Source organism: Podarcis muralis, chromosome 3 (assembly GCF_964188315.1).
Source record: "Podarcis muralis chromosome 3, rPodMur119.hap1.1, whole genome shotgun sequence".
Taxonomy (NCBI): domain Eukaryota; kingdom Metazoa; phylum Chordata; class Lepidosauria; order Squamata; family Lacertidae; genus Podarcis; species Podarcis muralis.
The window spans coordinates 12,148,596-12,167,590 of NC_135657.1; the positions used below are offsets into that span (position 1 = coordinate 12,148,596).

The 18,995-nt window shown below is 44.6% G+C and overlaps 1 protein-coding gene and 1 pseudogene across 2 annotated transcripts in view; one reads left to right on the forward strand and one right to left on the reverse strand.

Moving 5' to 3' along the window:
- EML6 (EMAP like 6) overlaps nt 1–18,995 on the reverse strand; it is a 175,782-nt gene that overhangs the window by 150,280 nt on the left and 6,507 nt on the right. The window lies entirely within an intron of this gene.
- LOC114595058 (5S ribosomal RNA) lies at nt 1,801–1,918 on the forward strand (annotated as a pseudogene).

Here is an 18,995-nt window from a genome sequence, read left to right on the forward strand (position 1 = left end):
AAATTAAGATGGGTGCTCATTGTGATAAAGGCTCCCCACAGAAAAATAAAAATGGATGCTAAATAAAGAACAGATCCAGCCCAAGCTCTGTGTAGGGTTTGTGCAAGCAAATCACAATGCGTGACAAACAGGTTATCTGGATGGCGATTTTGCCCCGTTTCTTTAGCAATTTTCTGCCAACTCCACTGTGAAATTTCTCCATTGTCTCCTTTTCGTGATGTTTCGCCAAACGAAGGTGCATGGGGTGCCTTTAAATTTTTAACACAGCCACCTCATCATGCCTTGTGTCCTTTTATATATGCCTGTGTTCTTTTTGCCCCCTTTTTAATGAGATGACCTGCTCGACCAACCTTTAGGGAACAAATTAACATAATGAGCAGTAAATACAAAACAGGAAAATTCCTGCAAGCGGTTCTAGCTGCTCTGCTTTTTAAGGGCACACAAATGCATATTCTATGTTGACTTTCTGAAGTGAGAGAGTCTGAGTCTCAGCCCTGCTAAATGTCACACCCTCTGACCTGGAAGAACCCCAACCCTTTTAATATATTGCACACGCAGTATAATGAAAGCAGTGTACCACTTCAAACTGCAGACACTTAATTCTCTCCCTATGCAAAAAATAAATAAATCTCCTGATCTGTAAGGTTTCTTTTATTCTTACTTTTTCGGTAGGAAGTTTTACAGGGGGAGAATTTAAGAATGTGATTCCCTTTCATGGTTGGCCAACTTGGGCAGGGAACTGCCACCATTCTCCTTGGCACAAACCAAGTGCATTTTTTCCTAACGTGGTGCGCTGTGATTGACTCCATATTGGCTGGGAAGATCTTGATTTGGGCCCTTGCTCCCCTCTACTTCTGCATGTGAGAAACATGCATACCTAGAGCCAGTGTGGTGTAGTGGTTAAGAGCAGTGGACTCGTAATCTGGTGAACCGGGTTCGCTTCCCCGCTCCTCCACATGCAGCTGCTGGGTGACCTTGGGCCAGTCACACTTCTCTGAAGTCTTTCAGCCTCACTCAACCTCACTGAGTGTTTGTTGTGGGGGAGGAAGGGAAAGGAGATTGTTAGCTGCTTTGAGACTCCCTTGGGTAGTGATAAAGCAGGATATCAAATTCAAACTCCTGGAATGGTGTAGCCAAGAAATAATTTTATTACAGCTGTTTGGTAGACAGGACAGCATACATCAGATTCTACGTTAATGCTCGTTTGTTTTTGTTAATTGCTTAGGGCAAGGCAATCTCCAGGAACCTTGCAATCAAGTTTTGTTTTTGTTTTAATTCAAATTCTGTCAGTTGCCTGGGTGAAGAGATATGCCCCCAAAAATGTTAGCGTCACCACCAGGAGAGCCTCGTTCAGGAACACATTTCACAGGTGCTATCACCTCCTTGCAGATTTCTACACTTCCTCTGCACAAATTAATTGCAGCTTTCTCCCGAAACAGTTACCTTGTTTGTACTGTTGGGTTTTTCTACTTGCAATTTTTCGCAATGCATGAAATGGCATAAAGCTAACATTGGTTGTGCATGCTATTTGCCACCTAACGAGAGAAGACAAAAGGATAGTTTAAATTGTAAAATCCCAAATCGTTTTGCATTCTAATATTGTTTAATGAAGTTCCAGTTGAAAATAACAACTGAAGGAGGTTAAATTAGGCTACAAATAATACAGATGTTCAGCCACCCAACATTTGTTGCCAGGATGAATATAATCAACGAGAACACCCAATCCTTTAATTAAAAAAAGGCTGACAATCCTATCCCCAAGTTACCTGGGAAGCAAACCCCATTGAATTCAATGGGATTTGTTTCGCCATACTACCCTGAACACGCCCGATCTACTCTGATCTCAGAAGCTAAGCAGGGTCAGGCCTGGTTAGTACTTGGATGGGAGACCGCCTGGGAATACTGGGTGCCGTGGCACTGTGGTCTAAACTACTGAGTCTAGGGCTTGCTGATCAGAAGGTCGGAGTTTGAATCCCCGCGACGGGGTGAGCTCCTGTTGCTCGGTCCCAGCTCCTGCCAACCTAGCAGTTCGAAAGCACGTCAAAGGGCAAGTAGATAAATAGGTACCACTCTGGCAGGAAGGTAAACGGCATTTCCATGTGCTGCTCTGGTTTCGCCAGAAGCAGCTTAGTCATGCTGGCCACTTGACCCGGAAAAACTGTCTGCGGACAAATGCCGGCTCCCTTGGCCAGTAAAGCGAGTTGAGCGCCTTAACCCCAGAGTCGTTCAAGACTGGACTTAACGGTCAGGGGTCCTTTACCTTTATCTTTTAGACATGGTTAGGACTCTGCTGGTCAGTGTTAATTCAAATCCAGTATTAATCAAAATCCCAAACAAATAAGCATTTATCGCAGTAAAGTGGTAAAGGGGGATTGCATTATCCAAGACACTAAAAAGCATGGTAACTTCCAACAGTTTTTCCTCTGTTTTTCTTCATAATGTGGTTAAAATATTTGCATTCAAAATGGAGTAAGGAGAATGAGAGCACAAGTCACCATTTCTGTCCAGTGCTCTGAACTGTCAGTATGTATAAATGAATCATGTCAAACTAACTGACAGAGGAAGAGAGCAAGTTACCTTGAGGCAGCAGGGAAACCCATGGCTTTAAAGAGAAAGCTGGAGGACACCACGAGAAAGAAATGAAACGCAATATTCAAGCAACACAGCAAATTCAGAACAATCACAAATGGCAAGTATAACCTGATTCATTTAACTGCAATCTCACTTTTAATCACAGCTGTATTTTCTAGCTTAAATGTGCCTGACAAGGTGACCATACAACGTCACAAATAATGTAAAAATATATATTTTAAAAAGTCAATGTCTGCAACCAGAGCCTCTTGGGTTGTTGGGGTGTAACACCAAATCATGTTTTGGCATTATGAGCATGCACAAGCCTATGGTTTGTAAACTCCGAGAAAATTTTAATCAAAGTTTGCAGCAAACCATAAAATACTGTTCCCTCCTAAATTGCCACGGCACCAACCTTCCTTGTCAGATTTTAGGCGCCAGGCAAAAACATGACTGTTTCCTCAGACATTTGGATTTTGATGTGGTTTGATTTGGGGGCTGTTTTTGTGTGTGTTCTAACTGTAATAAGATACATTTGCAAAACCAAGATCCATTTTGTCTGTTAGGCAACCTTAATGGTGCTTTGATTTTCCCACAGATCCGTGTTCTTTCCATGCTTTACAATTTCCAAACGCAAAACATGCTCTGAGACGCTGAAGCGTTACAGCTTGACCTCTACGACTTAGATAAGTGCTCTAAACAATGTTTACATGTAATGCTGAATGGAAGACTGCATTAGCCATTCCATCTTTGCTTCCATTAGCTCGGCAGCTCAGTTTTTACACAGGAAAACGTATCGATCATAAACTAATTTCTCTATTCATGCCAAACATTGACACCTGCCCCTATGCACTCATGTGCATTTGCCAATACACATTCACTAGCGGCCCCCAAAACAACACCTTCTCTTTCTTCATACTGTCACCCAATATGCATCAGAAATGAACAAAATATTCCTGTAACATATTAGGGATGTATAGCTACCACAAGGACCTTGTCCAGCATAAGTAAGAATCCACCATTACTGCTGCCTTGGAATCAGAGTTAGAAGGGACCACAAGAGTCATCTAGTTCAAACCCCTGCAATGCAGGGATCTTTGGCCCAATGTGGGGTTCGAACCCACAACCCAAAGATTGTTTGACAGCGGAATTTGCTGCCAAGGAGTGTGGTGGAGTCTCCTTCTTTGGAGGTCTTTAAGCAGAGGCTTGACAACCATATGTCAGGAGTGCTCTGATGGTGTTTCCTGCTTGGCAGGGGGTTGGACTCGATGGCCCTTGTGGTCTATTCCAACTCTATGATTCTCTGATTCTATGATTAAGAATCTGATGCTATACCAACTGAGCTAATCCCAGTGTGGATGGATGGGCAGGCTGGTAACATTTTACCTGTAAGGCTGATCAAAGCTGCAATCCTATCCACACTTTCCTGGGAGTAAACCCCATCAAACTCATGCCCAGGATTGAACTGTTAAGAAATTTTGAAATTTGCACCAACACTGGCCACAATCAGGACAAAGTTATGATCTTGTATTTGGATTCCATTAACTTCAGTGGAGGATGACTCAGTATATGGCCGCCGAGACCATATAACACCTGCCCTGAAAGACCTATGTTGGCTCCCAGTACGTTTCCGAGCACAATTCAAAGTGCTGCTGCTGACCTTTAAAGCCCTAAATGGCCTCAGCCCTGTATACCTGAAGGAACATCTCCACCCCCATCGTTCTGCCCGGACATTGAGGTCCAGCTCTGAGGGCCTTCTGGCGGTTCCCTCACTGTGAGAAGTGAGGTTACAGGGAACCAGGTAGAGGGCCTTCTCGGTAGTGGCACCCGCCCTGTGGAACACCCTCCCATCAGATGTCAAGGAAATAAAGAACTGACTTTTAGAAGACATCTGAAGGCAGCCCTGTTGGGGGAAGATTTTAATGTTTTATCGTGTTTTTAATATTCTGTTGGGAGCCACCAAGAGTGGCTGGGGAAACCTAGCCAGATGGGCAGAGTATAATTAATTAATTAGTATATAACACTCTCATGGAGGATCACTAAGACTTAAAAGCACTTTATGTTGACTCTATCATGTCACTATTTAGTAGTGCGCTGGGTTTCTAAATGTGCCCAGAGCTGTCGTATGAGCACCATGTGCTTGAAGGCAGCATGTGAATTTGTAATGTCCTTCGCTATGTCCAATACTGCCTGAAAGGAAAGTCCGACTTTATTAGCACTTGTATGAGATACAGTCAACAGTACTAATAATTCCTCTTTAATCCAATTAACTTTCTTACCAATGGCTATCAAAGACCTATTCAAATGACCCGTCCGCAAGGCAATGGAACTCAGTGTCCAGACTAAAACAGAGAGCTGATAATGACTGCACATAATCAGATCTTTTGGGACATAGCCAAGGAGTAATTCCACACACATGAGTTTAAAACAACATGTAAAAAACAGAACTATGATTAAGAAGGTTCCTTGATAAATTTTTTGATTACCGATATTTTATTATGGGACTTCTTGTTCTGCTTCATTTCCCTTGGCCTATATTTATTTTTATGCTTCTACTTTAATATAAATTAACAATCTCTTACTAACGGCAGCGACTAAATGTTTGCAAAGCATCAATACTCTGCATTTCCTCCAGTTTGTTAGGCTGTCCAACCATATGTTCTGCTTTTTTTGTAAGGACAATTACCGTCCTGTTAACATTGTCTCAGCCTGCTTATACAATCCAATGAAAATCAAGTCAATAAACAAACAAACAAATGACCACCTCTGCCCCCTGAATATCAGTTACGGAGAAACTACAGCAGCCAGGAGTGAGTTATTCAGATGCGGTTTTAGGGTGGTATGATCTGTTTGGCCTCAGTGCGTGCCACAGCATAAGGTAAAGGTAAAGGGACCCCTGACCATTAGGTCCAGTCGTGGCCGACTCTGGGGTTGCGGTGCTCATCTCGCTTTATTGGCCAAGGGAGCCGGCGTACAGCTTCCGGGTCATGTGGCCAGCATGACTAAGCCGCTTCTGGCGAACCAGAGCAGTGCACGGAAATGCCGTTTACCTTCCCACCAGAGCGGTACCTATTTATCTACTTGCACTTTGACATGCTTTTGAACTGTTAGGTTGGCAGGAGCAGGGACCGGGCAATGGGAGCTCACCCCGTCGTGGGGATTCAAACCGCCGACCTTCTGATCGGCAAGTCCTAGGCTCTGTGGTTTAACCCACAGCACCACCCGCGTCCTTCCACAGCATAACACTGCTTTAAATAGAGAGTGAAAAGTGGGGGGGGGTCACCAAATTTTAACATCGCATAGGGTGCCACTGAAATTAGAGAGCCCAATGTCCGCCACTGAATTATCGACCTCGTGTTCTGTTTCTAACCTTCCCAGGGGCATCTTGTTCTCATTCAGGTCTTGAGTCTGATCTAGCAAGATTCTTCTCACGTTGTTATGCTACATTTTTTTTTTTTTTTTTGCCGGGCTCCAAGTGTATCTAGCTAAAATGCTGCTCCAACGACGGAGGAAGTCAAAAAGAGAGAGAGAGAGTGCTGTGTGCCTTGTCCTTTTTGTTACCTGGACAGGTAAGGTCACGCCCACCTCTAGTCACATGCAAAGGAAGTATGTCCCAGCCAGGAGGAAACAGGAAGTTTTCGACAGGGTAGACCAAACATTCCCCCGCATGTACACTCTAGGAAAACAAGGAATGTTGTACTTGACTGCTACTTATGTTTCACATCCCACATATATCAAGGGTGGGCAATCTCGGGCCCAAATGTGGCCCTCAAAGCATCTCTGTCTGACCCTAGAAACTCTCCACAGGCCACACCCACTCTTTCCAAGCCACACCCCCTCTCCTGGCCTTGCTTCTCGATTTGCTTGGCTGGAACAGATGGCTGGAAGATGGATGGAAGATGTCTGAGTATCTGTTGAAACTAGTCTACTGTACAAAGGTAAAATTTTGCATTGACTGCTCCACCTACTTTTGCCTATGGCCCCATGCATCATTGACATGTGGCCCTCAGAATATTATGTGGCCCTTGGGCTGAGGTTCCCCACTCCTGTTCAGCACAGACTGCACAGTGGGTACTGGTCCTGCAAGTACTTTATATTTAGTGTTTTTATTTCGTGTTTTTATGCTGTGAACCTCCCAGAGACATTTGGATGAAGGGCGATATACAAATTTAATAAAGAAAAATTTAAATTCTATGTGCCAGTTTTTTCTAAACAATAATAAATGATTAACCTAGGTCATTGCTTGGGCAGAACACAGGACATCCTGGGTAGAACACAGTATGCAAAGGTAACAGCAACCTTGATCTCTGCATTCTTTGATACTATTAGTATATAGCTGGAAAACAGGGAAAGTGAATGGGGAATAGTCTCTGACTATTTAGGCACAAAATAGATAAAATACTTGTATACAAGCTAAAAACAAGACAAAACACCCCCACTGATTTTTGAGCCAAGCATTTTCCATAGTTGTAATTTAGAGACCATTTTTCCATAACAGTGCAGAGATAATTCTCTCTGATGTGCTTATCTGCAGGAAAAGAGACTCTTTAGCTGACTGAATTACCGGGCTCAGGTGAGACACTCACTTCAGAAAGAAAGAAAAAAGCACAGCAAGAAAAACACTTGGGGCAAACGATAGAAAAGAGATATCATTACTAGAATAAGTAACAGGCCGGTTTGACAAGCTGGAGGCCTGCAATTTAAAGACAATACATGGACAAAACACTCTTGACAGCTGTAAAGCAAGTGCTCCTTTTCCTTGGGTGCCAATAAACACCAAAAGAAGAAGACTGTGCTAGCATGAATTTTCAGCACCAAATTCCCTGAAAAGAAAACCCCTGCACATCCCAAACAGTATTTTATTTTTATATAGAGATTTGCACCCCTCATTCTATTACCAGTGCACTCATCAGAATTGCCTCACAGTAGTCATGAGCACTGTGGGTTAAACCACAGAACCTAGGACTTGCCGATCAGAAGGTAGGTGGTTCGAATCCCCGCGATGGGGTGAGCTCCCGTTGCTCGGTCCCTGCTCCTGCCAACCTAGCAGTTCGAAAGCACGTCAAAGTGCAAGTAGATAAATAGGTACCACTCCAGCGGGAAGGTAAACGGCATTTCTGTGCGCTGCTCTGATTCGCCAGAAGCGGCTTAGTCATGCTGGCCACATGACCCGGAAGCTGTACGCCGGCTCCCTCGGCCAATAAAGCGAGATGAGCGCTACAACCCCAGAGTCGTCCGCGACTGGACCTAACGGTCAGGGGTCCCTTTACCTTTACCTAGTCATGAGCAAAGCAGATTCTGGTACATCTTCTAGGGTGCACATTCTAGTTCTGCAGGCCATGTTGGATGCACCAGATGGGTGATGTCATCACACCACCTGCAGCAAGAATAGAACTAGAACATGCCCAGTTCTGCTGCCGTGGCTGCATATCTCAGGGGAGCTGAGTGATGGGTGTCAAATTTGGAGAAGCTTGTGCACCATTGCTGGACTTCTCACTGAAGAGAAACCCTGGTAAGAACTTTTGGAACCTGAGAAGTCCCTAGGACAGTGCCCTACCTAAGCTTTGCAAGGGACAGCAGTTTTCCATTTGTTTAAAAAACAACAAGTACAGTCATTCAGAATCCTGTCTGCATTCTAGTGTGATCTTCTCTGGTTTGCATCGTTCTGATGCATTTTGTGAACTTAAAGGCAGCTGTCCTTCAAAATTCACACTTTTGAGTTTTGCAATGCACTCCTCCTACCAAATAATGCAGCTAGACACTTTAGTTGAGACTCTTGCATTGCTGGGGGTTGGACTAGATGACCCTCCTGGATCCCAGATTTAAATTCTTCCCTGGTCTCCTTGCTGGCCCAAGTAGGACCAACTTGACCAGTTAGCCTTGGTGATCATTTGATGTCTACTGACTGGTTTTTGTCCTCCCCCCCCAAAAAAATGACCCCTGAATTTTTGAATTTTATTGATATTGATGCTGCATTTTTATGTTTTATTTTATGCTGTTTTATGCTGTTTTTAAGTTGCATTTGAATCAATGTTTTATATTTGCTGTTAGCCACCCTGAGCGCAGTTTTTAAACCAGGAAGGGTGGGGTATAAATAAAATTTATCATCATCATCTTCCAAATCTACAACTCTATGAAATGTGTATCTTGGGGGAAAGTAGGCATAAAAATGAAAACTCTGGTGAAAATAGCATAAACATGAATTGTTGGCGGGGAAACAGCTTACAAAACTCTTGTACGTTAGGCAAAATTGCATCAAAATGTTTATTATGTTAAATACACCCCCACCTGTCATTTCTTAGACCTGAATATCTGCTCTCCCTCCCCGCCCCCCGCCCACCCAAAAAAGGCCTGTTTAATTCATGGGGCATTCCAGTTTATTTAATAAAAATAGACTTCCCAAGCCCCTGAGCAAAATATTCTCCATGAAATAATTAGAATAAGGGATTAAAACACAAATGGATATGGTCACCACTATTAATGGGTAGCTGACTCCAGCTCACGATGATATTGACGGTCTTTTTTTAATTTGTCGGACATATCCTTTGAAAAATATGTAAGGTCACCATCACCGTGAGGACTATAGTAGTCTTGACTACGAGCCAGAAGCTGATATACTAATTACAACTGGAGGTATCAGAGCCTTGAGACAATTCAGAATTTGCCTCTTTCCTCTCTGGTGTAACAATGTCATTGTATGCACATAAAATAACTTCCTTTGGCAAGGAATCAGTAGATGTCCTGAGCTGTGTGCTGAAACCTGCAGTGACTTACCCTTCTGTGACTTTTAACAGAGCCTCATCTTGTAACCTAGCCTGTAATTAGCAAACATGCGACAGATATTTGTGAAATCCTATGCAGCCTTACTCAGCAGGTGTTGCTTCTGAATCACCATCCCTCTTAGGATTGCAATGCTTGTGGATTTCCAAAGAACGAAAGGTTCAGCAGCAAAAATTGTGCTATATTAAAAGGGGGGGGAGGACTGTGATGGGTGCAAAAGTAATTTATCTGATCATGTAGGCATTGTACGGCTGATAGGCATGATCAACAAAGCCTATTTTCCATAGCAATGCATATTCCTATAGAAAAGACTGTGCTCTCTTGTTGTTGTTTTGTTGTTGTTTAGTCGTGTAGTTCGTGACCCCCTGGACCAGAGCACGCCAGGCACTCATGACTTCCACTGCCTCCTTCAGTTTGGTCAAACTCATGCTGGTAGCTTCGAGAACACAGTCCAACCATCTCGTCCTCTGTCGTCCCCTTCTCCTTGTGCCCTCCATCTTTCCCAACATCAGGGTCTTTTCCAGGGAGTCTTCTCTTCTCATGAGGTGGCCAAAGTATTGGAGCCTCAGCTTCAGGATCTGTCCTTCCAGTGAGCACTCGGGGCTGAATTCCTTAAGAATGGAGAGGTTTGATCTTCTTGCAGTCCATGGGACTCTCAAGAGTCTCCTCCAGCAGCATAATTCAAAAGCATCAATTCTTCGGCGATCAGCCTTCTTTATGCTCCAGCTCTCACTTCCATACATCACTACTGGGAAAACCATAGCTTTAACTATACGGACCTTTACTGACAGCAAATTCATTCTCTGGGTACTGATCCTTAGGTAGCCAAATGGCACTATACAGGGATTTATTTTTCAGCTGGAGCTCACCGGAGCTCAGCTCCAGCACCTCTCAAGTGGGTACCACTGCCATTCTAAGAGAACAAGGGAGAAGTTCATGATGAGCTCCTGCACATCTTCTTCTATAAAAATAGCACTGGCACAATATATACACTCACACACAAGTGAAGTTTTAGCAAGCTTACAGCAACCCCAAAGTTTGAAGAAGTGGGGGGGGGGGGACTTTAGGGAAAAACCACCCAAACACCCTCTTAAGATACTAGCATGGACCTCTAAAGTTTTAAGCATCTGGAGGAGGAGAGGACAGAGGGTGAAGAAACAGCTTTTCCCATCCTTTGGACCCCTGGGAAACTCAGCAAACCTGTGGTACCCGGATAGGGATAGTGCAACTAAATAGAACACAGGTTTTTGCACACCTCTTAAATATATATTTTAATGTATTAAGCAGCATAGAAATTAAGTAATCAAAATTAAACAGTTCATACAAACCTGCCCAAGCTCTAAGATTAGCATCTAAGACCCTCCCTTTCTGGTGAGAGCTGTCAGATTAAAGAATATCAGGAACAGGGCCCTTTTCGGTGGTAACCTCATATACCGGGACTATCCTCCCCAAGGAAATATAAATCATAGAATTGGAAGGGACCCTGAGGATCATCTAGTCCAACCCCCTGCAATGCAGGAAAATGGAGATTGAACTTGCAGCCATTCGTGTTATCAGCACCATGTTCTCATCCAGTTGAGCTACTCAGGCTGACCTCTTCTTCTCAGTCTCTAAAGGTAAAGGTAAAGGTAAAGGGACCCCTGACCATTAGGTCCAGTCGTGGCCGACTCTGGGGTTGTGGTGCTCATCTCGCTTTATTGGCCGAAGGAGCCGGTGTACAGCTTCCGGGTCATGTGGCCAGCATGACTAAGCCGCTTCTGGCGAACCAGAGCAGTGCACAGAAATGCCGTTTACCTTCCTGCTGGAGCGGTACCTATTTATCTACTTGCACTTTACCGTGCTTTTGAACTGCTAGGTTGGCAGGAGCAGGGACCGAGCAAAGGGAGCTCACCCCGTTGCGGGGATTCAAACCGCCGACTTTCTGATTGGCAAGTCCTAGGTTCTGTGGTTTAACCCACAGCGTCCCAATTCTCAGTCTCTAGAAGAGCCTTAATTACTTATCCCACTCTGCATTTCGGAAATGTTACTGTGCTGTGTTTCAGTAAACACTCCATCTGCTATGTCTGCTTTTTAACGTTATATTTTACTGGAATTGGGAGTGTTGTCTACTCTTGCATGGCGTTTGTACCTATAGCTATTGTAAACTGCCTTGGGAGGCTTGGTACTGTACAACAGCATTAAAAAGGTAAAGGTACCCCTGCCCGTACGGGCCAGTCTTGACAGACTCTAGGGTTGTGCGCTCATCTCACTCTAGAGGCCGGGAGCCAGCGCTGTCCGCAGACACTTCCGGGTCACGTGGCCAGCATGACAAGCTGCATCTGGCGAGCCAGCGCAGCACACGGAACGCCGTTTACCTTCCCGCTGGTAAGCGGTCCCTATTTATCTACTTGCACCCGGGGGTGCTTTCGAACTGCTAGGTTGGCAGGCCCTGGGACCGAACAACGGGAGCGCACCCCGCCATGCGCGGGGATTCAAACCGCCGACCTTTCGATCGGCAAGTCCTAGGCGCTGAGGCTTTAACCCACAGCGCCACCCGCGTCCCACAACAGCATTACAACCCCTCTATTTAATACACAAACAAGCTATCAGTTAAGAGTGGCTGGGACACGGAGCAGAGCCCTTATTCAAACAACAGATGCATTCATGTCTCAATATCCTTTTTACCTGCCCACCTCTCTTCATTCCACTGTATGGAAGTTGCCTTATGGGATTCATTACTGACTTATTTATAACTTTCTATCCTGCCTTTAAACAAGGTTTTCAAGGACAGTAGCAAAAAGATATATTTAACACTTAACAATAAAATATGGACGTGCCCTTGGAGTAGCAAATCCACTACAGTGTGGTGTCGTGGTTAAAAGCGGTAGTCTCGTAATCTGGTGAACCGGGTTCGCTTCCCCGCTCCTCCGCATGCAGCTGCTGGGTGACCTTGGGCCAGTCACACTTCTCTGAAGTCTCTCAGCCCCACTCACCTCACAGAGTGTTTGTTGTGGGGGAGGAAGGGAAAGGAGATTGTGAGCAGTTTTGAGACTCCTTAGGGTAATGATAAAGCGGGATATCAAATCCAAACTCTTCTTCTTCTCCTCCTCCTCCTCCTCCTCTCTCTCTCACTCTCTCTCTCTCTGACTGGGCTGCATTTTCAGCACAACTGCTGTTTGGTAGACCCTGAGAATATTTCCAGGGACAGTGGGTCTGCTATTTTTCCTGACATTTTTGGATTTTCTGCTTGTTTCCCTCACCCCAGCTGAGCAAGTACTCTCTGCTAGCATAACAGCAGTGTGTTTCCATCCACCTGCATAAATACGAGCACAGGATTGTTCAGTCCGTTGCCAAAGCTGATCTGCAGCAAATGATTGTAACTGGAGGACAGTCGGTACCGTATTTTTCCGTGTATAAGGCTAGGTTTCCCCCCTTAAAAAAGAATGTCAAAAATAGGGGGCGTCTTATACATGGGGGCGTCTTATAGAAGGAAAAATACGGTATGTAATAAGAATGCCACTAATAAGGACACGGAAGGGAAGAAGAATAGATTTGCTATTTAATTTCGTGTATCTTTGGTTGTCAGTGTCTCGCTGCAAAGAGGGCGCTTAATTGTCCACCATGGACTTGGTTTCCTGGCTCTGTTTGAAGCTTTTCCTGTGAAATAACATCTATGAACCCATCAAAGGATGACATTGCTTCAAGCATGGAGTTTCTTTCCCTCAATTGTGTCAAGAGAGCAAAACGCAGATATCCTCCAATATGGTTTCTGCCTGCTGAGATAAGCAGTGCAACAACTGAAATGAAGAGCCACTCTACTCATAGCAACCCTAAACCCCAGCGTTCTTTGTGCATTAATACGTGTGTGTGTGTGTGTGTGTGTGTGTATACACATACAGGTGGAACGTATAAACCAACATCGGGACTGGCAGACTGACCCTATTCTGCGTTATTATTAAAGTTTCGCCCTGTTTTACATGGCTGCTCAGAAGAGATTAGCAAGCTTGCTGTGTAGTTTTAATATCCCCAAGACAAAGAATTCCACCATAAAACAAGAGATAAGACCTTAATCCCACTGCATTATCTTGCAGTCAACCAAATTTGCATCAAATAAAATACAGGTCTGAACTTGCAGTTGATCTCATCTAGAGTAACTATCAAATTTTACTCTGTTAAATAGGCAAGCAAATAAAACTTGAAAAACAAAACAGGGTTTATGGAATGGAATAGAAAATATGATTTATGAAATTATGGAATATTTTGTTTAGGAAGTTATTGTAACGTATCTTAAAAGTCAGGTCAGTTATGCAGCTATTTTTTTTAAAAAAATAAAAACATTAGTAACTTGCAGAAGCAAATAATACAAAGGCAACTTCCAGGTGTTTGTCTAATTAATGCGTCTTGCTCTATTTCTGCTCTTATCCGTAGCTCTTTAGCGTTTTTGTTCAAGCAGAACTGCGATCACACCAACAGAGTGTGCATTCCTCCTTGTGTTACTTGATTTAGCCTTAGTATCCATATGAACGTGGGAGGCAGGTGGCGCTGTGGGTTAAAGCCTCAGCACCTAGGACTTGCCGATCGAAAGGTCGGCGGTTCGAATCCCTGCGGCGGGGTGCGCTCCTGTCGTTCGGTCCCAGCGCCTGCCAACCTAGCAGTTCGAAAGCACCCCCGGGTGCAAGTAGATAAATAGGGACCGCTTACTAGCGGGAAGGTAAACGGTGTTTCCGTGTGCGGCTCTGGCTTGCCAGAGCAGCGATGTCACGCTGGCCCCGTGACCCGGAAGTGTCTGCGGACAGCGCTGGCTCCCGGCCTATAGAGTGAGATGAGCGCACAACCCTAGAGTCTGGCAAGACTGGCCCGTACGGGGAGGGGTACCTTTACCTTTACCCTTATCCATATGAACAGAAGCACAGGTAGAGCAAGCAGAGGTTAGAAGCTCAATGGAATAATGGCTGTGTGCATGTACTGTATTGAGATGGGAAAAAGGGGGAGAAGATGGAGAGCAACACCAGAACACAGGCATAACAAGGGAGAAGAGGGTCTTAAAATGTGCGAGGAAGCAGTTTATTGAAATTACCTGCTGTGACCCAACGCTGTTTGAAGTAAACTTAAGAGGGACTGCTTGTCAAAAGGACTGAATAAGCAGAGTTCTCACTGACTTGGGCTTCAGCCATTTGTTTCAATCAACTCTTTTCTATTAGCTTATAGTGGTTTCTCAGGCCGTGAAGCAATGGCGTGCAGAATGAGCGCCATGGAATTCGGCGGAATAACACGGGATTGGCCTGCCTCGCTACTGTTTCTCAACACGGTATTGACATTTACAAAGAAAGCGGGCCTGCAACAAGATGTTGCAGTTTGAAGCGCTCCTGTTCAGGGTTCCAGCCGGCCAGACCGTTCCCTTCATTACCCCCACCTCAGTCAGTCAGTATTCCATACCCACCGCGCATGCTCAGTCCTCGCTGGGTGAGTGGGGGATTCCAAGGATGTTTCATTCTGCAAATCTTGGGAGTTCTGCCAAGCCTGCTCATACCTCCCTCCTGCATGCGGATGGTGCTGTTTTGGCTACATAAAGAATGTACGCTCACGGGGATGTGTTTGCGATTGGTGGGTGGGTGTATATAGGATCATTTCATCTACTGCAGTGTTCCCCAACCTTGGGCCTCCAGCTGTTTTTGGACTACAACTCCCATCATCCCTTGCTAGCAAGACCAGTGGTCAAGGATGATGGGAATTGTAGTCCAAAAACAGCTGGAGGCCCAAGGTTGGGGAACACTGATCTAGTGGATCACAACAAACATACAGGTAGAAGTGAGCAGCCTTCATTGTGTAGACCAGTCTTGTGCATGCAGAGGTGTTCCAACGCTATCAATGAAATGAACTCTGTCCATTGGCTAGGAGATAACATGGAAACTTAACATTCAGAGACAGCAGAGATATGAGATGCCGGTGACAAACAGCAACCGGCAACTGTTCTCACGCCCTGCTTAAGGCTCCCTAAGTAGATATGGAATATCCAGGAACATAGAGGGCGCTTCCAAATGAGCTGCTTATTCAACATTCATCCTGACTGGTTTGCAGGTGGATTTGACAACGTTGGCTATTTAATGAACATCCATTCTGAGGTGTCTGTGCAGAGTTTAGAAGACACTGCATTAAAGAAGCACTGTTCCAGTGCTATCCCCCGTCGCTTCCCCTATAAGAGAGCCAGTGTGGTGTAGTGGTTAAGAGCGGTAGACTTGTAATCTGGTGAACTGGGTTTGCTTCCCTGCTCCTCCACATGCAGCTGCTGGGTGACCTTGGGCTAGTCACACTTCTTTGAAGTCTCTCAGCCTCACTCACCTCACAGAGTGTTTGTTGTGGGAGAGGAAGGGAAAGGAGAATGTTAGCTACTTTGAGACTCCTTCGGGTAGTGATAAAGCGGGATATCAAATCCAAACTCTTCTTCTTCTATAAAAGTTGGATCTTTTGCATGAACTCCCAGCACCCATGTCCATCTCTCAGTACAGGACAGTTGAGCCAACTTCATTGTTTAAAGAGGTAGAGGTTTGGCACAGACATGGCACCAGCAGCATGCCTCCTGGGGTATACCTGTTAGGGGTCAATCCGGGGTGAAGGGGGCCTATGAGACACATCAAGTAGGGACCCCCTGTGGGGTCGCCGCCTTGAGGAGTGCTATGGCCTTAGCCCCTGCTTGGGCATTTGGACAGAAGCAACTCCTTCCAGATCCTTTTAATGGGATACCCCTGAAGCCTGGAGGGGCAGGCAGAGGCTACAGCATCTCCTCCACCAAAGACTTCAGGCATGCCCAATGCCTAAACCGTCACTTCAGCCAAAAATGAGGAGGTGGAAAGCTGAGCGGGTTTAAATATCCCAGAGATGGACCAGAGTGAAGCCTAGAGCCTCTGTCCGACCCGCCTCTGGGGCGGAGCCAGCTGTGCAACCGGCTTGTGATTGGACGAATATGAGTCAGGCTATGATCCACTTCCCAGGCTGGTGCGAGGCTCATTTGGCCATCGCATTGGCCCGGGAAAACCCCAAAAACTGGTCTCCAGCTAGCTCATGGTGGGGTGCTCAAGACGCCGTCATGCAAAAACACCTGACCATTAAATGAAAGCATACTGGGTGAAATGGATTTGTTGTGCAAGACTTCCCAATAAACTATAATTGTGTCACCAGAATTTACGGGTATGTGACTGAATCCAAAAACCAGCAATAGTCTGGAAGTGCCCACAGAAAGATGTACTTTCAAAAAGGGGGGACGTGGGGAATTAAACTGACAGCGTATGACTTTTTAAACCTTTGCACATAAATGTTACAACAAGCTTGTAAAATTTGCCATTATGGATGCCGTAGAGACACCATTACTACGGTGACCCCACATTTAAAGTCTTATGGCAAATTTACTTATAAAAAAAAGGAATGCAAAGAACACAGAGATTTATCAGAAAGGCTTGAACTTACTAAAAGGTAAATGTCAATACCATGTTGAGAAACGGTAGTAAGTCAGGCTAATGCCATGTTATCTGCAAGTTCCACTGAATGTTGCTGGGCTTACTCTAAGTTCATTGCTCCATGGCCTTAGTTACCTTCTGCAGCAATCCAGCTGTCTTTTCCAACATGAAAAAGCTAATAGAAAACAGTTCCTTGAAACAAACGACTGAAGCCCAAGAGCTCTGCTTATTCAGTCCTTTTGACAAGCAGTGTCTCTTACATTTACTTGAAACAACACTGTAGTAACAGGACCTGACTCACAGAGTCAGAATTTTCTTTAGTTCCAGGTATATTTTCATATATAACATTAGAGACACATGTGAGCCTCTCTCATGCTTTCTGTGTCGCTTATAAGTGCATAATAATACTTGGAAGACAAATAACTGTGTTCTGCAGCCAACAGCAGTTTTAATTATCAATTAGGAACCAAAAGGCTATTTATGCCTCAGTTTCGTATTTATGCATTGTGTACAGATGCTACTGTTGTTAGAAAGGTTGAAACAACTATGAACTATTCCATGAACAATTTTTTAGAAAGTTGTACAGCAAATAATAGTTTGAAGGTGACCTGGAAACTATAACTAATCCAGAATGCGGCAGCTAGACTGGTGACTGGGAGCGGCCGCCGAGACCACATAACACCAGTCTTGAAAGACCTACACTGGCTCCCAGTAGGTTTCCAAGCACAATTCAAAGTGTTGGTGCTGACCTTGAAAGTCCTAAACGGCCTCGGTCCAGTATACCTGAAGGAGCGTTTCCACCCCCATCGTTCAGCCTGGACACTGAGGTCCAGCGCCGAGGGCCTTCTTCCGGTTCCCTCATTGCGAGAAGCCAAGTTACAGGGAACCAGTCAAAGGGCCTTCTCGGTAGTGGTACCCACCCTGTGGAATGCCCTCCCACCAGATGTCAAAGAGAAAAACAACTACCTGACATTCAGAAGACATCTGAAGGCAGCCCTGTTTAGGGAAGCTTTTAATGTTTAAGCGACTATTGTATTTTAATATTCTGTTGGAAGCCAGCCAGATGGGAGGGGTTGCAAATAATTTTATTTTATTTTTATTTTTATTATTATTAGAATCATAGAATCATAGAGTTGGAATAGACCACAAGGGCCATCGAGTCCAACCCCCTGCCAAGCAGGAAACACCATCAGAGCACTCCTGACATATGGTTGTCAAGCCTCTGCTTAAAGACCTCCAAAGAAGGAGACTCCACCACACTCCTTGGCAGCAAATTCCACTGTCGAACAGCTCTTACTGTCAGGAAGTTGTTTTTTGTTTTTTTGTTTTTATTATTATTATTATTATTATTATTATTATTATTATTATTCCAGATTGTACTTACAATGCCCAAATGGAAACCGGATAGCCAGATATCACTCACTAACTACCTGATATATATATATAGGACATAGTTTACCATCTCTTATTATGGGTACCAATGCAGGCAGTACCAGATTTATGGTTCCATCAAACAGGGTGCCAAGCTGAGAGGGCACAAGCTAATAATAATAGTAATAGTAATAAAAACAAAAACAACTGTACCAAAAAGAATTATTGTGTGTGGAGGGGAGAAATATTAGGGGGAGGAACCCAAATTTTGTCCTCGCCCAGGGTGTCATATTACCAAAGTCCGCCACTGATGGAGGTCTCCACCCCCACCCCGACGCAACAGAACCTTTAGGGATGCAATTTTTTTAAAAAAAGACTGAAGCAGGTGAGGGATGCTTAAACTCTCTACCTGTCCATCCCCTGTGTTTCTGCTGCTGCTCAGTACCCCTGCAGGTGCTATTCACACTTTTTAAAAGTGTACAATTAATTGCAACACCAACTTTGGCCCCACAGTCTCATGCCCATCCTAGCTTCGCCATCCTGTATCACCCCGCTGACCATGGTAAAAAGTGAAGTCCCTCCTGCCTGCATATCCTTGGGATGTTCTAAGATAAGTTTGCTGTCGCTCTTCCTTTTTGCTGTCTTTTATTGTTGTTGCTATAATTATTTTCCAGTGCTTTGCGATTGTTCTTCTACCTCACCAAGTATTTGGACAGACAGCTGAGTCGTAATTTTTTTAGAGCGGAATAAATGCGGATTCATCAAGAACTTCCTAAACTTGCTATTCATACCTCCACTGCCAAAGAAAGTATGTTTCTGAATTCAAGTTGCTGGAAACCACAG